Source organism: Vombatus ursinus, unplaced genomic scaffold, assembly GCF_900497805.2.
Source record: "Vombatus ursinus unplaced genomic scaffold, bare-nosed wombat genome assembly UNPS02012179.1, whole genome shotgun sequence".
In the NCBI taxonomy this organism is placed as follows: Eukaryota; Metazoa; Chordata; class Mammalia; order Diprotodontia; family Vombatidae; genus Vombatus; species Vombatus ursinus.
This window is the reverse complement of record NW_020951957.1, coordinates 6,121,716-6,147,667: the sequence shown is the minus strand read 5'-3', so window position 1 is coordinate 6,147,667 and position 25,952 is coordinate 6,121,716. Positions and strand designations below refer to the sequence as shown.

Sequence of the window (25,952 nt, the reverse complement as noted above, 5' to 3'; positions counted from 1 at the left end):
GATAGATAGATAGATAGATAGATAGATAGATAGATAGATAGATAGATAGATATGTATGTATGTATGTATGTTTATGAATGAATGGAATTAGTAGGTCTGTGGCTAAGAAAAATGATTCCACCAGTGACATGATGAAACAGCTTTTGACAGTGGATGATTGTTTTAGGAAGATTGAGAATTCACCCATAAACAATTTTGGCTTTGTTCTGCTGCACTGGTTATTCCTCTATAACTTGTAGTAGTTGGAGAGATTTTCTCCCTAGTGGAATAAAGTAATTAATTTGTACAGGGCATACTTTTGAAATGAAAACTTCACACAATGAAAAATCTCTACTCATCTGTAAAATTGCTCTTTTTTTATAAAAAGGGGAAAGGGTACATGCAGAGATCAGTAGGGAGTTCTTTTGGCGAGTGGAAGTAGTTGCTACAAAATTGGGAAATTATATGGTAGAATGGGAAGGGAAAAGGACTTCAGAAGAATGCTATGATTATTTTATTTTAATGGTATGTGTGCTGCATGTGATATATATATATACATATATATATATACATATATATACATATATATATGTATATATATAGTTTAGCTCTTGTCAGTTTCACTAGTATATAATTTACTGCAAAACATTTTCCCAATCACATTTTGATTCCCTATTATACAGGCAATTATCATTATCATCATCTTTATTATTGTCATTTTTCCTATTCTCCATTATCTTGACTCTCTCTATTTTATCCCCTCCCCCATTCTTAATCCAATCTAGTCTTGTAAATTTTTATTTTTGGTGAATTTAATTCAATTGACAAAGGATCAGTAGTATATAGTATAATATATATACGTAGTATAAATTCTAATATCTAGTCAAATATGTATATAGTATCAGCATATGTGTAACTTTGATGAGGTCTCTCTTTAAAGGTACCAGAGAAAATAAGAGCCTCCTACTGGAATAATTCATGAGACATCTTTTGTTAAGAAAAAAAAAATAAAGTAGGAATATTAGTTTACAGGCAACTCAGGATCACAGAAAGATAAACTTTAGAAGTAATAGGAACCTCAGAATTTGTTTAGTTTAGGTCTTCATTTTTTTTTCATTTTAAAGAAACTTTTATTATAGCTCAGTGATCAGTATAAATAACTAAAAACCAATATTTAAGTGACAATTCTTTAGTTTCTTCTTAAGAAGTTTCCCAAAGCAATCTTCTGGAATATTTTTCAATACAACTAATAGAATTTCAAAGCACTTTGTTCTGCAAATCAGATTTTTGATGACCAATTTTAAAGTGTTAACTTGAGTATTTTTCTCATACTAGCTGTCAAACAAAGGAAATACCTTTAAGAAGGCATAAATGAGTAAGTACTCAACGCCATTCTTTAAGAAATACTAATTTAGTTGAAAAGTTTATCCTTAATAACCTGAGATATCAATCCATGGATAACTTCTATGGTGGCCTTACAGCGGTCTCTTGTTGCTTTAGCAAGTTTGTCTTCTGACTTTCAGTCGTGTGTTTCTAAACCCAACATGAAACTCCCTCATCCAAGCTGGGCTTCTGACTGTTCTAGTTTTTCAGACAAATCCAAGACTTGTCCAGTGGTATAGTCTGCATTCGTAAGTAATCTGGAAGAACTCAATAGTATTTACCCAATATATGTCCCACAGCAGTTCAAGCAATTTGTGATCCAAAGATGATTTAAAGTAAGAGACTTCTAAAGCATAGTACTGTTTGCAATGTACTCCAAACTCTTCTATTTTATTAAGCAGAATAGTCCTGTACTCAGAGGGACCTTCATCTGGTGGTTTATAGTCCTTTGGGTGGGTCCTAAAGACACCAAAATTCACTTTTCCTGAAGATACTGTTCTTGTTGGATCAATAACCACCGCTACAAATGGTTCTTGAAACTGCTGATTGAACATTTGGGTGCTAACATCAATTCCAGAGAGCCAACAACGATAGCCAGGGTGGCTGTGATACCAGTCAATTGCATTTTCAAGTCGACTCACCTGTTTTGCATTTTCTATATATGCTGCCATATATTCATATGGAGCAGCTTGGGCATTAACTCGAGTTTTTGTGCCCTCTACTGGTAAAGCGAAACTGTCCATAATGATCATGGTTTCATCATCCACTTTCCCGAGCATGAAACCCATCACTTCTAAGTTGCCTCCTGATCTAGCATGCATCACCATTTTCAATAGGGCTAAGGCTGAGGTCTTGCAGTACTCAATGTAATGGTGATCCTTAGTCCAGGGCTTGGCCGCCAGGATTTCTGCTGCTGCTTCTTGTCGTACTTGTAGATCTCGTGGATGCTCTGGGCTTCCTGCATATTGTTGGACAGTTCCCAGTTCTTCTGGGCTTGGTAGCTCCCTGAAACCGCCATTGCTGCGGAGATGCCACAGGCCCTCCCTGCGCCCCCACCTCCTCAGCACTGTTCGCTCAGTCTGGCTCTGATTCCCCCGCCGCCCCAGCCGCGGGGAGAACACCTGTGACCCTAGTCTCCTGAAGTAATGCAACCTTCAGTTAACAGGTCCTCCTAGGTCCTCATTTTTAAGATCAAGAAACTGAGACTGTGAACTGAAGTGACTTGCTGAATGTCACACTGGTAGTAAGTGTCAGGGCAGGGGCTTGAACCTGAGCTTTTCTGATACTTGATCTTCTGGTTCCTAAATATAAGAAAGTAACACATATTTGTTGGGCATACTCAAATCACCTAAGATGGATACACCCATGTAGAAGATGGCAGAGACCTACCTAGTTCCAGGATAATACCACAAGACTCTATGTCTTGTGGTATTAATTGCACTCTGAAATTGAGGGAAGACAAGTCAGTCATTGAGGAACTAGACACCCTCAAAACCCCCATCAGAGTACCAGAGAACCCTGAGGTGAGAGGTACAATATAAAATGTCTGCCTATTAGACAGTGGGAGCCAGAATAGTCACTATTACAACAAGTAGAGAGGATCTGGAATTTTAAATATTAATTTCAAATTGCCTTAATCAGCACATCCTGCTCAGATAAGGATTTGAGATCTATTTGATCCATGAAATTTTCTACAGTTTGCCTAGACCCAGAGCTTTTACCACCTTTCCTTTCTTATTATGGTAAAAATTTTAAAGGAACTAAATATTAAACACAAATGTTAAAATTTGTATGATACTGGTATATTCAAGAGTCTTTGTTGTGACAGTATTTTGTAAACTTTAAAAGCCTAAGGAAATGTAACATGTTGCTGCGGTGTTGCTATAATTCAATTTAGCTATACCTCATGGACAACCCTTAACCTCATTCACTAATTTGAAACTTTTCAGATGAAATTTGAGTGATTATGCCATCTGCATCTGGAATGTCCCATCTCCTGGGTTTTTCACAATGCCCTATCCTCTATGCTTGGAATACTCTTCTTCATTACTTGAGTCATTTGCTATCAATAGCTTGTTTTAAACCTCAACACAGTTGACACCTCTTACATATAAGTTCTTTCACGATCTCACAATTGTTCATATTCTTCCTGTCTTTTTCCCTAAATTACTGTATATCTGCTTTGCAGATAATTTCCTTGAGGGATGTTTCCATTGGTTTTTTATCTTTAGTACTTCACAGAGAACTTTGATCAAAGTAAGTACATAGTAAATGTTTATAGAATTGAATAGGATGGAATTAGCAAGATCTGACAGAAAAATAACATTCTAAATGCATGATTATTATAGTGATCTAAATTACATAAAGGGGAGATCATTTCAGTTTTATTTTTCTTTTTGTTGTTGTTTTTTGTTTTTGGTTGGAGAAGGAAAGTGGCCATGGTGCAAATTAGAGAGAGATGGATTTACTTTTGACGTAAAAAAGGAGCTTAGGTCATAAAGAATTACAAAAGTAGAGTGAACTGTCTTGGGAAGTGGTAGGATTCCACTTTGAGACTGTCAAGCAAAGAGTGCAGGACAATTTATTTTGTATGGTGTAGAGGAAATTATTTTTTTTAATTTCTGGGTAAGACTAGGTGGTCCTAAATAGTTGTTATCTCTGAGATGCTATAATTCTATGAATTAATTGACTAACGCAATGGGAAAAATAAAAGTTTCTTGAGAATGGAAACTTAAGTACTTGGATATTTGTGAGAAAGCAAACAACCATGAAAGTTAGAAATTCCTTAAATTGACATTTCCAAGAATATTCCAACTCCCACTGTGTTTTGTATTAAAGTACTTCTCTTAGATTACACATCTGGCAAGGCACTAGTATGGTTCATAGAGTGGATGACATACTGGAATGTCAAGATCCTGAGAGGTAAGGACATCAAATCATATGCAATATAGGGAGGGAGAGGGAGGAAGATGCATCCCAAGCTTCCACTGCAATGACATCAATATAGAGGAAATATCTTAAATTGATATACAGATAATGTTTGCTAGAAATATGAACTCTCATGATCAAGTCTCCTTTATGGGAAAAATAGATCTTAAAAATTTGTTTGACCTTTAGGCTAAGGTATCCTTTGATTTTCTTGGCTTGTTTATCTCATTGCATTACTCCATTTGAATGCAAGTAATGACATCTCTGTTGACACTAATTGGAACATTTAGACATTCTGAAGGTTTTCTCTAAAATCCAGAATAAGAAACACTATATTTATGGGAAGGAAAAAAATGACCAACTGTACAATATGTCCTATAATCATTTTAAATGGTTTATCAAACTAGATGCACACTGTAGGTCAAAATAAGGAAACTAAAATAATGGATTCTGATTTTTCATTACTGCTAAATCATAGAAGTGGTCAACAATTTTACTCTATATTAGTAAATGAAAATTCCTTGCATATGATCATGACAGCAACAAAAAACCATTTTAAAATACCTATAATATATTCAGAGTACTGTGTTATACACTGGGGATAAAAAGATAAAACAAAACAAAAAACAAAAACAAAAACAAAACAAAACAAAAAAAACCAACAATTCCTGTCCTCAAAAAGACATGTTAGGCACACAAATATGAATATAAGGTAACTTAAGGCATAAATAATTATTAAGAATTTGCAAGCAGAGTGTACTAGAGAACAGAGAAAGCTTTGTAGAATAAGTGGTAACTAAGTTTAATTTCAGAGAGGTAGCAAAAGGAAAGAATGGTAATCCAGGCATAATAGACAATCTCAGAAAAAGAACGGAGATATAGGAGATAGAATATTGAATTAATAGATGATCTAACAATAAGATCAGTTTAACTGGGTTTTAGAATGTGAGAAATTTAATAACTTAAAGTAATACTGGAAAGGCATTCTGGACCCATATTATAAAGAATTCTGAAAGTCCAGAGATTATCTTCTAAAGGTCATAGGTAAGCCCTGAAGACTTTTGAGCTAAGTAGTAACAAAACCAGACATGTGCCTTAGGAAGAGTTGATTTAGTTCAACAAATATTTAAGGACATGCCAGGTACTCTGCTAGATTCCAGGGACGTAAATATAAAATTTCTCTCACTTCAGTGAGCCAACCGACTAAATTTGATAGTTATTTCAATGGTGCAAGTTAAAGGGCATAAGAGACAAAATTAGAGTGATGGGTAAGTGATTGGGGAGACTCATGAGGGGGTATTGTGAGGACTGAATCAAAATGACTTGGCAACTAATGAGATAGGCTGTCCCACCTCACTGAGGGAAGAGTAGAGTCCAGACTGACTGAATTTGCAAAGATGAGTAACAAGAAGTATGGTGGTACCTTCAGGGAAAAAAATAGGAAAATTCAGAGAAATAGATTTGAGGGAGAGTTATAATCAGTTCTATTTGGTTTAAAATGAGTCATATAAGATTTCCATATGAATAATTCTTGAGGTGTAAAATTTTCTGGAAAAAATACATAGCTCCATACACCCATCACATTCTCATTGAATTTAATGGTATTGCTGATTTTTTTAGATGTGGCAGTCTCCCTCACTGAGAGACATAGTCACCATCTGCTGTACTGGAGAGGGATTAAAGTACATCTACCTCATTTAGTTGAGGGAAAAGTCCTCAATTTAGTGGCTGTTTGAGCCAAAAATCCCTATGCAAGTTTTCTACTTCCTGACTTTCCTAAATGTGACTGCATTAGTGTACTATTTAGGCCTGCCCTATTCAACCAGTTCACTCAGAGAGAATTTAATAAGGAAATACTTTTGATGCATCTCTGTTTCACTTTCATATAGTGTTCCTTTTTATCAAACTCCAGATTTTTATTCAGGATATTTAGGTTTTTTTTTCAAGTCTGATTTTCTTATATAATAATGCCATCTATATGATACTTAACTTATATTAAGTTATAACATAACCAAAGTGTTATTCTTGCCTACCCCTAGTTTCCCACCCTGATAAGATGTAAGCCAATTAAGTGTTTAAGCTTTTGCAGATCATAGTAAAATGCAATGATAAAGCAGTAACTATAGTCAAGAGAATCCTCTATTTGCATCCCAGCTTTATTGCATATTAGCCATGTGACTCTGAGCAAATAACACCTTTTTGTGAGTCTCAATTTCCTAACTTATAAAACTGGAATAACCATTGCTTGAACTGCCAACCTCACAAAGCCATTATTAGGAAAATAATCTGTCAGCATTAAAGTGCTATATAAATCTAAATTAGTATTGAATTTGAGTAAACAAGTCATCATGTACTTATTAAGCACTTATTATTTTATGACACTGTGCTAAAATGCTGAGGGTAGTATGAAAAAAAAGGGTGGAATGTTCTCCTTTGGGGAGTTTGCCTCCTACATAGCAGAAAATATATTCAAAGGTGTTTTGTTTTGATTTGGGTCTGGATCTATAAGAATGTTGGTGTAGGGAATTCCCAGTGAGGAAACCGCCTATTCCAAGGAAACTTGAAATCTCTCTCTCTCTGTCTCTCTCTGTCTATGTCTCTCTGTCTCTATCTGTCTTTCTGTCTCTCTTTGTCTCCCTCTCCCCCTTCATATATATAGCATACACACATATATGCACACATAAATATGTGTGTGGTGTGTGTATATACTCTTTAAAAAGTTGTCTGGGGACATCAGTAGGTTAGGTAACTTGCTTAGGGTTCACAGAGCCTATATGTGTGTCTGAGGACAGGCTAGAATTATATATTACTGACTGCATGTTTGGCATTCTGTCTACTAGTTCACATTTACATAGAACTTTAAGATTCGAGAAATGATTTACAAGCATTATTTCATTTGATCCTCATAGCAACCTTGATCATATAAAGAAAATACAAAATAAATTAGGAGAGAGAGCTAATAGAGATTAGAAAGGTAGAATGGGAAAGGTTTTGTGCAGTAGACTGAGCTCTTTCTTGATTATAGCTGGGTGTTCTCCCAGACAGAGGTAAAAAGCAAGTGAATTCCATGCATGGAGGTGAGTGTGCACAGGGGCATGAAGACAGAAAAAAAGCAATGTTGTGAATAAAGACAGAAAGTTAAACAATTTTACTCAAAAGAATAGACTATTATGACTTTTTTTTTGTAGAATATGATCTCCTGAGTGCATATCTGAAGGAACCTAGAGAAAGGTAGAATCAGAGAATCACAGAATATAATATGAAAGTTTGAAGATACCATTACATTAAAGGAATCGCCATTATAATATACTTGACAAGTCATTATTTGTGTTCTCTTTGAAGATCTCTAAGCAGGAGAAGACCATCCCTCAAGCCTATTCCATTTTTTGACAACTCTAACTGGTAAAAGATTTTTCTAGACATCAATCCTAAATTAACTTCTCTGAAACTTACACCCACTACTTCTGATTCTGTTCTATGGATCCAAACAGAATAAGTCTAATCTTCTTCTTAATGACAGCCCTTCCAATAATTAAAAAGAGTTATCATGTCTCTTTTCCTCTGGGATAAAAGTGCCAAGTCTTTTCATATGTTAAGTAATATGTTATGGACACAAGGTTCTTCTCAATCATGGTTGTTCTTCAGAAAAAAAAAATCTAGAGTGCTTAGTCAACTGCAAGATCAATATCAGTAAATATGTGGAAGCGAAAAAACTGATTCTACTTGAACTACACTCTGCCCTGTTCAGATTCCATCTATAGTATTGTGTTCAATTCTGGACACCTAAGCTTAAGGAATATATTGATATGAGACAGAGTGTATAAAGGATAATAGCCATGTGATGAGCTTTGAGTCCATGTCGTATGATGTTTATATGTCATGGATCCAAGGTTTGTCACCATTCTAGTTGGCTTCCTCTGGATGCTTTCCAGTTTATTAATCACTCACTTAAAACATAGTGCCCAGGATGGAACAAAATGCTAAAGATATACTCTGAATAGAGCAGAGTAGAGTAAGACTGTCACCTAATTTTGAATATAAAACTAACCAAACCCCCACAATTGTGTACTTCTCTATTCCTTAGTGAGCTCTATAGACACATGATACATATACATCAATAATAAGAATTTATGAAATACTTAATTGGTTCTAGGCATTTCCCTAAGCACTAGGGCTACAAAGGGAAAACTGAAACCACCCATGTTCTCAAACAGCCTATATTCAAAAAGAGGGAGACATCATAAACTCTGAATGGCCAGGTTTATTTGAGCTATTAAAATGTATATTTCTATAACAACAACATAATTGTTATAGCAACTCACTATCCATGATCTTACCAACATGAACTAATATAGGGTCTTGTTGATTAGTGACACAAAACACTTAGCAATGAGAAGGTAGAACACATGTATAGATATCCTTACAACAATGAGGATATACTCCTAAAGGGGAATAATTTCATCTTTTCTCTAGATTTCATATTTAGAATTTGACACATTACTAAGTACTGGAAAGAGTCACAATAACTACAACAATGTGGAAGACTTGGTATGTTATACAATGAAATTGCATCTGTACTTTTCGTAGATATCATCAAATAAATGCATGAGTTTAAGGACTGTGGCCTGGTCACAGGATGAGAATGTGGAATATTTGAAAGACAGTCATTTACATCCTTTTGATATCAAGAGAAATAAAAGAGGATCCTCATAAAGTTGAATGGATTCAATTAGGAAGAACTTATGATTGAACATGGATAAGAACCATGGGTGGGATGAGCAGGAAAGAATATGTTGTGAACCTAATTATTAGAAAATCCCCAATGATGAGAATCACAAATCCATGTGAATACTAACATTTTTTCCCTTTCCAAATCATTTACAGAGAAAAGTAAAATATTCAAGCATAATAAAACTAAACACAGTCTAATCAATCAGAATTTTTCTGAATTCAAGTATGATTAGCTGAACCTATAATCATGTACTTGTAACCAGGAATATGGGCCATAATTCAGGGTAAACTGAACAATTCCCTCCATGATTATGCAATATGTTAACATTAACCTTTTGACTTTAGGAAGATTTTTTTCCTGGTAGGAATCAAATAATAGCAGCTTTAAAATTAATATCTTAAACCTTAAGTTAATTTTTATCTATTAATTATAATGCATGTTGAGAAAACTTAGTAGATCAAAGGGCTGTGTGTTATTAACACACAACTGAAAGAATAGGATGTCATTAGGATATATATATCAGGTATATATACACATACATATACATACACAAATATACATATACATACATATACACATTCATACATACATTCATACATATATATACATATATACACATATACATATATACACATATATGTATATATATGTGTGTATATATAGTATGCTGCAGAAATGGAAAATAAAGACTCTACTTTTCAAGTGCTTTTAAGTAATTCTCTTAATTCCCTGGGAAACTATTCAGGATCTAAGTCATCATTTTCAAATTACCATGGAGTTGAATTCGCCATCCCTAAATTGCTTTGCTTTATTGAAAGATTATCCAACAGTTTGCCTATTAGCAAAGACAGCCTTTGCTTAGAGTTGATTCTTATCTATCTATAAAGAAAGTCATTATTTGTCCTCCAAACATTTGTATTGAAATTAGTTGACTGGGGTTTGATTCTGTCACTCAGTCTCTGCATTTCCTTTAGCAATTGGTGTCCCTTTCTCCCTCTGTGAAACAAAATTTATGATATGGTTATTTTAATAAGGTTTAACTCTTTTGGGCAAAAAAAATAAATAAATAACTTGAACAAAGATACCCGTAGCATCTGCCAATGTTGTTGTATAGGGCATGAAACGGTGAGTGGTTCCCTTGTCATGCTAGGCTCATATTGACTTTGCACAACACTGCATGCGGGCTGTGGAATGCAGAGGAATGGTCCCATAATATAATTCTCTGGGGTGTTATCTGACTACCAGGGTATCTGCAGGGGCTTACTGCTTTATGAATTCACAATGACACTTTTCTCTCAGCCACACAGTTGAAAATGTAACTCTAAGCAGAAGCTGGGAGAGTCTTTATTGTACCCAAGTGGAAACTCTAAAAAAAACAAAAGAAAAAATAAATGGAATGTATTTTCTCTTTGTTTCTTTTAATAGGGTTCTCAGCCAAAGTGACATCAAGGTGAACAACAATTGAATGAATTTTAAGCAAAGATAAAATACTTTTAATGTTATTCAAGAAAAAAAAGTTTTGTCTCCCAAAAGTATATGGCTGCAGGGATTATGTCCTGATGATAGGAATTCCCTTAGCTAGGATTCACAATAATTCAAAAGAGTTTGATCTAACCATCCATATGGTGGGTGAGTGGGGAGGAGGTGAAAAATACCGACTGTTCACTCTATGATATGTGGTTGAATAGTCAATGCAGAAATCTGCTCCATTACTGTGTATAATTTGAACAGATACTACCAATTAGCAATTAACTTTACCAGGAATTGAATTTGAGGGAAGTGGGCTGGATTGTTCTGGGAAATTGTACTATACTTTTAATGACCCCAAGCTTCTTCCTGAAAGAAAAGTGCATCTTATTAAATACAACATCTTTTTTTCTAGAGATGTTATAGCACTCTGAGTCATGGAACACTACAGTCGATGAAAAATTTACATTTCACATCAGTCAAAAAGCAGTGGAAAGAGGTACAGGAATGAATAGACTGCAACATATTACCAATAAATACTCATGTGGGAAAATTATAAATGATGTCTATTAGACATATATTATAATCATAAAGAGAAGACTGACCAGTCATATGGTGAGAGGAAGAGATAGCAATTGAACAGCCTACATTGTCCTTGGTATCCACACACTATGGTAAGATCTAGAGGTATGCATCCCAGAAAGTTGGGTGAAACTCTATGGATGATTTGTGTGAGAATATGTGTATCATGTAAAATGAGAAGGCATGGTGGCTTATGAGTGGCATAAATGGAGGGAATACTCATAGCAATGAAATCACAGAGCCATGGAAATCCTTAATAACAATATATTAAGTTGACTTTTCCTTCCACAATCATTCCCCACTCAACTCCAATCCATTCTCCTTTGGAAAGGACAACCTGAGAGCACAAATGTAGTCATAATTCAGATGATTTGTACTAGATAAAACTGATTTTAGAACATTCCTGATTGTTGGCTTTGGATAACTATGGTGATTGTGATTGAGAGAATTCAAGCAACTGAGCCACAAACCTTGCCCTTGTTCATAGGATTGTAAAGAATCCAAATCAGAGGGGAACTCAGTGGCGGTTAAGAGCAACCTTTATCTGAAAAAATAATTCCTACTATAATATACTTAAAAAGTAGCTTCCAGACTGTATCTGAATGGGAACCCACAGCCTCCGAAGGCAGCTTTTGGTTACTTCAAGCTTACATTTTAGTCTCTGTAAATTCCACTCACTGTTTCTAGCACTGTCCTCTGGGTCCCAACTGCAACAAGTTTCATTTTTGCTCCATGAGACAGTTCTTGAGATATCTGAAGACAGTGATCATTTTCCCCTTAACCCTCTCTTCTATAGACAACCTTAGTTCCTTCAGACATTGGTCACATGTTATTGCTTTGAGTCCCTTCAATAACCCAGTGGCAATCCTCTAGAGTTATCAATATTCTTCCTAAAATCTGGTAGGTGTAACTGAATCCAATATTCCAAATTGTCTGGTTAAAAATGAGAATACCTTCTTACTCCTTTCTGCTATGGTATTGTAAATCAAAGTTTTATTTTTTTTGTTTATTTGTTTGTTTTTCTACAGCACTTCATTGTTGATTCATGTGAAGCTTAATATACACTAAAATTCTCAGCTCTTCTATAGATAAATTGTTATAGAAACTTGCCTATCCTTATTGTATTGGTGAAATGGATTTTTTGAACCCAAGGACCAGACTTTTTATATGAATTTCATTGTATTAAATTTAATCCTATATTCTGATATGTTAAGGTATTTTTCATTCTGATCTAACATATGATATGTTAGCTATCTTTCCAACCATGTTATCTACAAATTCAATATATATGCCATTTAAGTCTTTAACAACATAGGACCAAGGAAGCCTATTGAGTACTCTCCTAAAAACATCTTTCCTAGCTAAGTCCCATTAACTAATGGTTTCTGGGTTCAGAAATATATTCAGTTCTCAATCCATCAAGCTGCACTAACATGTCTCCCCATCTTTTCCACAAAATAGACAGAAAAAACTTTGCTAAATGTTTTAATAAAGATTATGTAAACTATATCTAAGTAGTTCTCTGGTTTGACAATGGAATAACTAATTTTAAAAATGAAATACATTTCATTTGGTTTAACTTATTTTTAGATAAAATCATGATTATGTTTTTATTGGTGGTAGGAATTATTGCCACTTTCTCTAATTATTCACTAATTTTCTATAAAATAATCATTTGTATATTTATCATTCCAGGATGGCAATTCCTGAAAGTCACTCTTTGTCCTGGCTCAAGCACTCAGCATCTACATTGGCTCTCACACCACTCTCAAAAAGGATTACATTGGCACCCTAACACTTACTGACTTTCTCTGCTATCTGATGTGCACTAACCCCAACCCTCTAGTCTTCTGGTTCACACTAAAACAATCCAAGAATCCAGGGAACTATCTAACCACCTCAAAACCACATACACTCATTTTCTTGCTATTTCCTCACATCTCAAAACAATAATTATTTCTCAAAATAACATTATAATACATATCAAATATAATTCCTAAATAACCATAATAATATTCAGTGTTTGTATAGTGCTTTAAAGTTTGCACACCATGCCATTTGGTCCTCAGAACAATAAAGAACATAATATTACTATCATCCTTCTTTCACAGAACAGGAAGCTGAGGCTAAAAGAGGGGAAGCAGGATTTGATCTCAGGCTTTCCTGACTCCAGGCCCTACTTGCTGGTAGTTTCCAGGTGATTACCCTGCAGAATATTGTAATATCATCTTTTGCTTGAATTCAATAACATGATGTTTAGAGATAGAAGTGGGGTAGGGGTAGAGATAAGGAAGAAATCATCTGTTTTAAGGGGCAGCCACTAAATCTGTCTTCACATTTCAGCATCTTGAGCTCCTAGCACAAGTGCGGAACTAATAAACTTTAGGGAAAAATGACCCAAGTTTTTAGTCTGAAGTCTTTTCGGAACTGAGCTTCTGGAATTGTATGTAAATACAGAAATAGGTACTGGCCTTGAGCAGATCACAATTTCAATAGGAGAAGGCTATTGGAACAGCATGGATTGATTGGTATGATGACATCTACTCCTTTTGTGTTGTTAGCAATAGTGAAAAAGGGATAGATAGAAACGACATAGTGGTAAAAATAAATCCAGGGGATATGGGTTGATTTATAACTCTGCTCCTAACTGTGGAGATGGTTTTATGTCATTCATTTAATCTTTCCAGGCCACTGTTTTCTCATAGATAAAATGAAAGAAGAAGACTAGTTGACCTTTTCTGTTCTTTCCAGTTCTGAAATTCTATAATCCTTATTTAATGGTAGGGAGTTCTATTGATTGTAGAAAAAAATCTAATAAAGATATTTAAGTATTATTTTTCTCATGACGAACTTGTGAGGTAAATACTAGTTATAATTATTATCATTCACATTCTACAGATGACAAAATAGAGGACCGAGGAAGTTAGATGATCTGCTAAGGGTCACAGAAGTTTTTAATCAGGATTTGAAGTCAGGTCTTACTAACTCCAGGCTCAGCACACTATCACTTAATTCTGTGTCTAGATTTGTGAGCACCTGAAAGTACACCAGTAAATGTTCTGTGACACTTTCATGGCTATGGTTGCATTCATCACCTGACTCAGCAAAATCATTTAATTATACAAAAATCTTCTTTTCAACAGAAATAGGAAAATTGTCCACTAAAATCATTAGTAAGAATTATCCTCAGGATTTTAAAAAACACTCCAATTCAGGTGAAAAAATACTTACCTAGACAAGCCAACAGTTACAATGTACATTTTGTTTTGTTTTGTTTTTCCCTCATAGTTGATTTTTCTATTGGAGTAAAATAAGCCTTTGAGTACATGAAAAGTTAAATTCTTAAATTTTAAATTCACGAAAAACAAAGAAAAAAACAGTGCAGCTGCCTCCACTTACTTTTCAGGAATACATTTTATCTTTCAGCATCATGTTTCACAAAAATAGAAAAAGGAAGAACAGTTTTAACCCTTGTTCATATTCTCACTTTCTCATGTACATTTTTTGTCATGAAAGGAACATTTAAAGGAAAAAAATTCTCGAACTTCGATCCCATCTGTCCTTTGACCTATGAGCAAACATTCTTTTGAATGGACTTTGTAAGCCAGTTTATGAGTGTGTGTATGTGTGTGTGTGTGTGTGTGTGTGCACGTCTGTATACTAGTGAAGTGGAGAGTAGGGCACAGAGACAGAGACAGACAGAGACAGAGACAAAGAGACAAAGAGTGACACACTCAGAGAAAGAAACAGAGACACAGAGAAATGGAGACACACACAGACACAGAGAGAGTCAATGAGACACAGAGATAGAAGAGACAGAGAGAGACAGAGACTTAGACAGAGAAGAACAAAGATATAGAAAGAGAGAGAAGAGAGAGACAGACAGAGACAGAGAGGAAAGACAAATAGACAAATACAGAGACACAGAGAGAAGAGATATACAAACACAGAAAGAGATAGACACAGAAAGAGAGAGACAGAGAGAGAAAGAGAGAGAGACACACAGAGAGAGACAGAAAGACAGACAGAAAGACAGAGAAAAAGAGGAGAGGAAGACGGACAGAGAGACAGAGAGAAACAGAGACAGAGATATACCCAGAGAAAGAAACAGAGAAAAACAGAGAGACAGAGAGAGAGAAGAGAGAGGAGAGACAAAGATAGAGATAGAGAAAGAAAAAAGAGTTCAGTGATGTATTTACCCTGAAGGATCACATGTAGTACCATCTGATTTTTATCCCCAATAATAAATAAAACAATATTATGGAGATAATACTTTTGCATACTCAATTTATGGGAATTAGCAAGGATTAATGGATAGTATGCACAGTTGAAGTTGTGAAGGTCTAAAGTTCAAATCTTAACTTTGCCACTTAGTTACATGAAGCCTGAGTCTCTGAAACTCAATCTCAAAATGGCTAATATGGACATATATTTTGTGCAAACTCACTTATATAATAGATATTGTATTTCTTGCCTTCTCAATGTGTGGGGGAAGGACTAGAGATAGTAGAGAATTAAAAAAAATAATTATTTGTTAAAACAATGCCAAAATATATTTTAAAAAGCTAGAAACTCAATATCCTATAAAATAGGGATAATAATATAGACATCAAAAGTGCCCAGGAGCCTACTATCTTACACATACAGCATTATGGCACAAGAGAATGAATGCTGGACATGGAGACAAGAAGACCTGAGTTTAAATTCTATCTCAAACATTTACTAGAACTTTGGGCAAGTCACCAAGACTGTTTCCCTCAATTTCCATATGGGTGAAATTGGTCCAATAATAGTTACTTCCCAAGGCCGTAGTGAGGATAAAATGGGATAATATTTTCAAAATGTCTCGTAAATTTTAAAGTCCTATATAAAATTGTTATTATTGTTGATGGTGTTATATGCTTTTGTCTTTCTTAGTAGTATCATTTATTTATTATTTTTGTCATCTCTTGTGATATCAATGAAAGTCAAAGAAAATAATGATGATATACAGAATCCTGTCATATATTCACCAATATAATTTCTAATCAACCAAAGAATACTAATTATATATTAAGTATAGGACATAATAATAAGTAATGCTATTATTTACTAGATATGCATATATGGTATGTATCTACACATGTTATGTGATATATGTATGATATACACACATATAACATTATATATAAAATTATAAAATATATATAATATATGAATATGCATATATATGTATGTGTGTGCCTGTGCATATATATACTATGTTATAAGATGAACAAATCATAATATTAGCTCACTAACTTATATTTCTGAACTGAGCATTTCATATTTCCAACTCTGCAATAATATTCTCTTCTGCATTTTGACTGCTTTACAGTGTAGTTTGATATTATGTTCAAAAACAATTTTGCTGAATGTCTCAGTTTTTTTAAGTATTCTTTCATTAAAAAAGTTGAAATTTGGGAAAATGGGGTACAATTTTATTTTATTATGATTAAGTAATGTTTATTTTAAAGTTCTTTAAATTTAAAAGCTTAAATGGACTTCACATCATTTTATGAAAGGAATGTCATTTAAAAATAATTCTATTTTCTTAGTTGCTTACTAAACAGTCTCTCCTGTCACAATTATAAAAGCTTCAAAATTTAACATTCCAATAAAAGCAGTCCGATGTTGTAAGTAACTTTAAATGTGTTACAGTTTGTGAGACCACAATTTGCTAGTATTTACTACACCATGACTTATAACAGTGCTATATTACATGACATTTTATTAATTTTATTGGTTCTTTAAATTTTTATTTTTGTATTTTTTAAAGAATTTTTCTTTCCTTTGAAAATAAACAGACTTAAATATCTATACCCTTTGACCCAAGAGAGTCTACTGCTAGTCATATTCTTCAAGGAGGTCAATGACAAAAAGAAAGTTTACATGTACACTCAAATATTCCTAACATTATTTTGGAGGCATCATTGAACTGGAAACAAGGAAGGGAGTCACTGGGATATGGTTAAAGAAATTGTGGTCCATGGTTTCAAAGTAACATTACATTATTGTGAAAAACTATAAGCCTGATGAACACAACCTGAATAAGGCTCCCATAAAAAGATGAAGAGTGCGGTAAGCAGAGCCAGGAAAACACTGTATACAATGATCACAACGGTGTAAATGAAAACAATAACCACAAGATAATTGAAATTGAATTTTGTCACATAAAAAGAACATACCTAACCCCAAATGAAAGATATGAAAATACATCTTTTATTCCTTTGCAGGAATTGTAGTCTACAGGTGTGAAACAGTATATAACATCAGATTTTTTGGTATGCTAATAAGTTTTGCTGATTTTAGTTTCTTCTTCCTTTATTTTTCTTTTCTTTTTCTTTCCCTATGGGGGAGGGAAAGAGGAAAGATACAAAGGGAAATTTAAGCAATGTGAAAGAAAGAATGATAAAATACAATAAAACCTTTCCCTCTCCTTTTTTAATCTTTTTTTTATAAAGAATAAGTGCTTCCTTTACCAATTCCATGTTTCATTTGTTTACCATCAGGACATTTTTTTGATGGGGGCACATTAATACCAATTCCTCTAAAGATTTTTAGCCAATCTCTCCTACTCTCCTTTTTCCTTCTTTCTCCTTTCCTTTCTCTCCTCCCTTCTCCTCTCTTTTCTTCCCCTACCTAATCAAATGTTCTTCCCTTTCCTTCCCTCCCCTCTTCCCATTTTTGCTTTTTTCCCCCTATCTTACTAGGAAGGATGAAAAAGTTTTGCTTGGCCCCAACTCCCAGAGGCCTTGACTTTGACATCTAGCTGAAAAGATTGTTGAGAAGATTGAGCTCATGAATATGCAGTATGTTGAAATGCTATACCATTTGTCCCAAAAGTCTTACTGCAGCATTAAGCTGTAATAATTTCAAAAGCATAAATAATACTGACTTGCCAAAGAAAAACATTGAACATTTAATTATACATTTCTTGAAAACTTGTTTATTTGGGGGATTGTTAAATACATATTTTTGAATTTCTACCAAAATTGCACACCCTGTCATTATGCATGCAACTATTTCCGAATGACATTTTCTCAGCCATCATACTTGCCACCTTTGGTCTCCTTACTAGACTTTTGTCACCTCAACTAAACTTTTTCTTGTGGTGTCACATTGAAATGTCTTATATGCAACAAAACCTCTTATTTTCCCCATTGAAAGATATTGAGGATAAATCAGATATTGAGGAATTTGGAGATATTTGGATCTGGACAAATCTTTTAAGAAGGTTAGCAAGAAGAGGAGGGTAAAAAAAAAAGCAGGTAAACAAGACAGACATGTCAAAGAAAGTGTTTTTCTTTGTTTCCTTTAGGATTGAGGAAATTGAGGAGATCAGACATGTTTGTAGGCTTATTTGTGGATGTATCAATGTATAGGGAGAGACTGAAGAGGCATCAGAGAGAGGGAAGGATTCCTGCAACAAAGACCTTGAAAATGTAGGAAAGGACAGGATCAAAAGCACAGTTAAAGGAACATATTTAGGAGAGGATGAGAACAAATATTGCTGCTGACAAGTTTGAAGAAATAGAACTCAGAAGCAGCATAAACTCTCACCTCTTTCCCATGCCCCAGGAACCCCATTATTAAGAAAACTTTAACATCCTACAAGATCCCATCAGTTATCTTCCCCAAGAGAGAGAACTGATGATTATGAATGCAGATTGAAACATATTGTTTTCGCTTTCTTTATTGCTCTTACTTTGTTTTGCAACATAATTAATATGGAAATATGTTTTACATTATTTCAAATGTATAATTGATATCACATTACTTGACTTGTCAATGGGTGAGAAAGGAATGGGTGGGAAGGGGGAGAACTTGGAACTAAAAATTTAAAACATATTAATGTTAAAAATAAATATTTTTAAAGACTATCTCTGGGCTTTCACATTTTCAAAAACTGCAAAAATTACTAATGACCAAGTGGTTTCTTCTCATTGGAAATCTTCAAGCAAAGGATGAATGATTATGTTTGGTTAGTTGTAGTGGGGGATCCTTGGATCCTTCCTGAAGTATGGGTTAGAAAAGATTGGTTTTGAGGTTCCTGCCAGCTCTGAAAATCTATGATCTAAGAATACATCAAGGCCTGTTGATCTGATGCCACTAGCTTAGTCACTTACTGTTACCTTATTCTACTCTATTTGGATATGCTTCCTGAGAATGGAAAACGAAGAAGGAGAAGGAGGAGAAGAAAGAGAATATCATATTCCTAGTGTCTACAACATTTGTCTGTTATATTGTAGGTATTTAATACATGCTTGCTAATTACCTTTCTTTTGGGGACACTCATTTAATCTGTCTGAACCTCAGTGTCTGCTTGCATAAAATATGGGTAATAATTATTTTACCTTCCTACAGGTTTTCTATGAAGTTCAAAGGAGATAATATAAACAAATCAATTTGCAAATTTTAAAACACAGTATAAATGCCAGACATTTTTTATATTGTTTTTTCAAAAGAAAAGGTTGAGATTGGTTAATAGAAAAAACAGTGATAAAAATGAAGAATTAAAAGTGGTTATAGATTGATCCTAACTTTTGTCACTTATCCCTATGACTTCATTGATTCAAATATTTTATTAAACAAGTCTATGAAATTGTTCTGTTTCAACAATTTAATAAAATAAGGTGTCAAATAGCAGAGCACAAAGAACAAGGAAATATAAACCTAACTCTCAGTTAAGTCTGGACTTCATCTTTCACTTGTGAAAAAAAAAAGAAAAAGAAAAAAAAAACTTTAACATGACTCTGGCATCCAAAGACAAGGCACAGATCTTTTTGGAAATGGAAACCATGTGTTTGTGGAATTTATGGGGCATAGGCCCATGTCATAGGTAACAGTGACCATGGTATTTATCAAAGGTTTTTTTTTTCCTCTCTTACAGAAAGAGCCATGTGTGTATTCTCCACTTCAGTTGCTTCAAATAAGAAGTGATTAGAAAATTAAAAGTTAAAATTTCAAGGATGAAGGGGCAGGCAAAAAATGTATTAATCTATTTCCAGCTGAGTTCATGTAACAAGACAGTCTGCCTTTGAAGTAAGCAAAAAGTCTATCCTTAGGGAGAAGAGAATGATAAAATACAAAGACAGGTTTGAAATGTATCTCCCTTCTAGGGGAGTATTTATTTTTTAAATTACCAACTTTTCATAAAATGAGAATATAAAGGGTACAAACCATGCTTTGAAGCTAATGTGTTCTTAAAGTACTTCGGGTGAAGTGGTATAAAGTCTCCATCTTTCTTTAAGTCATTCTTCTGCTTAGAACAAAAACAAAATCCTGTCAAGAAGGGTAGTATGCCTCTAGCCCAAATTTTATGGGTATATGAATATTTTTCATCTAAAATGTTTAGGCTCTGCTAAAATATTTGTATGAAGAATATAAAGCTCAGTTAATCATCTCAACATTTGACCTATTTAATATCCAATACCAAGATGTCACCAAATATTGAAAATATCCAGATGTTTTGGATATGTGGATAAAAAAATGTCTTCCATTCTCATTTTTTCATTGCTTTCTTCCTTATATGGGGTAATGGTAGGAAAATAAAATTTTGGAGGAGTTAGTATCTAAGTTAAGATTTAAACATGGGTAAAAATCTAGCAGGTAAATAAGTTGTTTAGTCATTTTTTTTTCATTCATGTACAACTTTTTGTGACCCCATTTGGGGTTTTCTTGGCAGATACCAGAGTGGTTTGCCATTGCCTTCTCTAGTTCATTTTACAGACAGGGAACTGAGGCAAATAGGAGTAAGTGACTTGCCCAGGGTCACACAGATAGTAAGCATCTGAAGCTGAATTTGAACTCAGGAAGATGAGTCTTCCTGAATCCAGGCCTGACACACTTTCCACTGTACCACCTAGCTGCCCAGATAAAGAGATAGAAAGAGGGTATTCTATTTAGCAAATACATGGAAAGTTGAAAACATGGGTTGGGTTTAAAAAAAAAAAGGGAGTCATCCAACATTCAACAAATTGTTTTATGTTTCTTTTTAAAGCACCACTGGCACTGTGGGAGGTGCTGAGAGAAATAGAAAATTTAGATAAAACATAATTTCAGCCCTCATCCAGTTTATTAAAATTGTAATGCATAAACAAACAATCTCTGTCTCTGTCTCTCTCTGTCTGTCTCTCTCTGTCTCTCTCTTTCTGTGTGTGTGTGTGTGTGTGTGTCTCCTAACAGGGTTAGTGTGTATAAAACACAGGGTTACAGGACTAATACCTTTGAGGGTTACAAAATGGAGGCCAAAATAAAATCCAAGATGGGCAGGTAATTAATAATAGGGAAAAACATGACAGTGAGGTGACTTGTGAGTGGTGCTTTAAAGGAGAGGTAAGAATTCAAATGTATATTATTCCCCATGTAGGAAATATGGAAAAGATTATAAAGTATATTTATGGGGGGGCTATAAGGAGACTAGTTTAACTTGAGTATAACGTGATATGACTTTGAAATTCAACAAATTTGATCCATACTCAACTGAGGAACCTCTCAAAAATATCCAACTCACTTAGTCATCTAGCCTTCATCTGAACATCTCCACTAATGACTAGCATTAGTTCTTAAGACATACACATGAAATTTTGGATTTTTAAAATGTTAAGAAAGTTGTTTTGTTTGTTTAATTGTTTGTATTCAACCAAAATAAATTCCTTTCCCACTTCAAACTTTTGTTCCTAATTCTATTATCAGAAATCAAGTAGAACGTGAAATAATTTGGAAAGATCAAGTGACATAAAATTGGTTAGGATTTAAACATCAGGCTGCAGAGTTTGAATTTAATTTGGTAATGCAAATGGGAAGCAATGAAAATTTCTAACCAAAGGAGTGTTATACCCAGATTTACTAATAAGAAAGATTATTTTGGCAGCCACATAGGAAGAATTGAAAAAAAAACACACACAAAATAACAGATTATAGGAAGTTATTGAAATAATTGAAGTTATGGGGAAAAAGTAGGGATAGACACTTATAATAAAGTGATTGCAGTGGAAATAAAGTGAACAATTTTATCACTATGGTGTGTTGGTGAGAACCTAGGCTCATTAATCAAGTTTACTAGGTGATTAAATGAACAGAGTGATAGAGAGTCAGGACTATGTTCAAATCCTGCTTCAGAATTTTACTTACTATGACCCTGGGCAATGAACCTAACCTCTCTCAGCCTTAGTTTCCTTGTATATAAAATGAAAAAAAAATTAGATGAAATGGCCTCTAAGGTCACTTCCAGTTGTGAATCTATGATTCTATGGTAATTCTGGCCTTTACACTTACTACCTTTGTTACTTGGATAAGGTTACACTTAGCTTTTCTAGGCCTCAGTATCTTCAGTTATAAAATAAATTTATCAGAGCATAATGACTTCTAACAGTTTTTCAACTTAAAATTTATCACCTGTGAACCTTGAATTAAGACTTCACTGTGAGATCATTGTAAGGGCTATTGAGAAAGTGAGACATGCAGATCTTGATAACTTATTTTTATGAAAAAGAAGCAAAGATAATTCCAAGATGATAAACATAATTGACAGAATGATTGGTTGTTCCACATGGAGAAATATTTAAGTTTGATGAAGAAGAATAATTAGGAAGAAATATGGTAAGCTTGTTTTTGAATATAATGAGTGTTAGATTTAGTGGGAATGTATGGCAGATACATCTTGTAGGCAGTTAAAGATAGGATTCTGGAGCTCAGAAGATCCATTTTGGAGTTCTCCACGTGCATGCAATATTGAAGCTTAAGGAGTAAATGAAACTAATAAGGAAGGTTATGTTAAAAAAAAGAGATAAGGGCAAACACTGGTATTCATATTAAAGGGTTGAGAAGAACATGAGAATTTGTCAAAGAAAAAGAATGTGGATAGAATGATAATAGAACAAGGAGATTGTAGTGTCTCTGAAAACCAGTTTAATAGGTTAATGTAGGAGAAAGATGTGTTAATATCAATATTTGATCAAACCACATAACTAATCTTGCTCTCTAGTTAATGGAATTGTTGCTATATATAGTAAATATGTTACAAATTATCCCTAAAAAGGTTTCTATGAGCTTACCTTCATTTAAAAAAATACTACAAATATAATGGAGGCAAGTACTACATTTTTTCATTAGCCCCAACATCTGATTCTCATTTATTATTTGCTCTGATTTCTTTTAGCCCTTCAGCATGAGTTGACAAGCTGGTTTTCAATTAACCTTCAAATGATAGGAAATATTTAGTTGAAATGAGTCAGGATTAGCAAACATTAGGGGATTGTATACACTGACATACTCACCTAAAACATCTATGGATTTTATTTTATATCCATAAAACATTGAGAATTTTAGATTTATTAAAATATTACCTTAAATTATGTGTAATAGGACAACCTCATTCTATTGCAGGTAGTTTTCAATAATTCAAAGACATATAGATCTTTCAAGAAATTTGTAGGATTTTCCAGACTGTCATTAACATTAAACATTTTTTAACAATTTTTAAAACAATTTTTTAACAATTCAAAGATACACAGATCTTTCAAGAAAATTGTGGGATTTCTGGACTGTCATTATTTTTTCATTTTATACCACAACCCAAAACCTCGTATCATTATTCAATTCATAATACTACTATATTCATTGTGATAATAAATATTTGAGCACATACTTACATATATGAACTTTAATGTATTCACAATTATGTTCCTCATTTTTTAAAATTAAAACAAGTTATGGAGTGAAGTTTGAATAAAGGCATTGTGTCTGTGTGGGTTATAAAAGTATTGTGGGTATGTGTCTGTGCACATACATATATATGTTTATATATATATGCACAAATATATATCAGCTGATCAAAGACTTTTCTTTTTATCAAGAATGATCTATTTACTATTAAGATAATATTAAACCAAGATTTTTTAAAATGACTATCACCCACTCCATTAATGCACTAATTATTATTTATTATTTTAGAAGCAGATGTTCAATCATCTTCTACCTCCTTTGAGATAGTAAGCATTACTAACAGCTCATTGTGTCATATCATCCTCTAGACACCTTTTTTCATACTCTAATATCTTCTGGGTACTTTAAAGGGATTTCTCTAATCACCAAATGATAGAAACTCAGAAAGAAAATGAAGAATTAAAAAATGGTTGTGATGATAATGAAAAGTAGTTGCATGTAGATATCTTGCATCACATTTCATATAAATAGTGTTCAGCTCCCAGCTTTGCCTATAACTACCTGGGTGACATTGCATAAATCGCTTCACCTCACACAGCATCAGTTTCCATAACTGTTGGATTACATGATGTCTAAGACTTCTTTCATCTCAATCTGTGATCCTATGACCCTTGGATCTAGCTTTCAAGATTATGAACTATAGCAATTAAAAATGGTCCTACCTATTTTTTGTTTTACTTCCAATTTTCATGGGCTTAAAGAGCCCACAGTTCTGAAATGGAGATACTAACATTAAAACAGATCATTAATGTAGTTGAACATTTAACTAACGGAATGAAAAATTAACATTATTGGGGAAAATGAAATTCTCTCATATAGGAGGACTTACAGAATGAAAGGGGAAGATTAGTATTATAGAGGCTGCCAAGAGGTAAATAAGGACCTGACCTGGTTGATTTTTGCTATGTATATAATCCCTAAAATATTAAATATTAACTTGAAAAGACCTTTGAGGTTCAAAAAGGTGACTGAGTTCCATTAATGGTTGTCCCAGTTATATCAAGTTTATTTATTTGTAAACACTTGGCTATTAGAGTTTGATAGAACTTTTCCCCAAGAAGCAGGTGCCAATGATTTGACTGAAACTGGTGTACAAAATACCTCATGTTAAGAAAGTTGTGCCTGAGTGATGTGAAGAAAATTCTCTTAGCTTTCAGTGATCCTCCTTCTCAAGGTAATATACACAGGGACTATGAACTCCATGTAATATTGGAGAGAATCACTACTCCATTTTTTCCTATTTTATTTGGGCCTACTTTTTTCAATCCAGAGGGAATTTCACAGTGCCAATGATTTTCCCTGAAATTGCCTTCATATCATAGGGAAAACTCTTAGCAAATATCATCAGCCAAGTAACTTAACATTAAGCCATTCCCTTGGCTACAGACTTCTACTCCCCATAGTAATTTCTCTCAATTCACTTCTCCAATTGTGTCAAGCCTCAGCATTAACAACTTCCAAGAACAGCACTAATAGAGTGCTTTATCTGAAACAATCCCTGCCATGGAAAATCCTAAGGTAGTATATGTTTAAAGGGTATACAATTGGAGGAAAAGAGGGAAACATTTTTTCCAGGTAGTGGAACATTGATTCCTTTTTTCTTGATTGTTTGAAAGCTGAAAGTCTATACAACAACAACAATAGTCTACACACCAGAGTTGGAATTACAATTAGGAAGGCTGGACTCCATTTCCAACATGTGATGCTGTTTGTCAGATATCACAAGAAATATTTTAACTATGTGTAAGCTATTCTGTGAATATATAGATTTGCCATCTAAAATGACACTAGTTATATATGAACTTTAAGTAAATTAATCAGAAAACAAAACAAAAAAACCACATAAAACAACTTTGAAAAATCATTTCAATCACATTATATTTATCCAAACACAAGAGGTGTATTTTGTCATTGAAAAAGTATATTGCTTTGGGTAAGAATTCTTCAAAAGAAAATAACTCTTATTCAATCCATATTTCCATTTTGTTAAATATGAAAACTTATAATGTGGAGTGATGGATAGCAGATAAGCCATGGAGAAGAGAAGATCTGGGTTCAAAGTCCTGTTTATGACATATATTAACTATGTAACCTTGCACAAAGTCACCTTAATTGTCAGTGCCATGACAACTTT

The 25,952-nt window shown here is 33.8% G+C and overlaps 1 pseudogene; it reads right to left on the bottom strand.

Annotated features, from left to right (window-relative positions):
* Nucleotides 1-1,375: 1,375 nt before the first annotated feature.
* On the bottom strand, nucleotides 1,376-2,386 carry LOC114039660 (annotated as a pseudogene).
* Nucleotides 2,387-25,952: the final 23,566 nt, after the last annotated feature.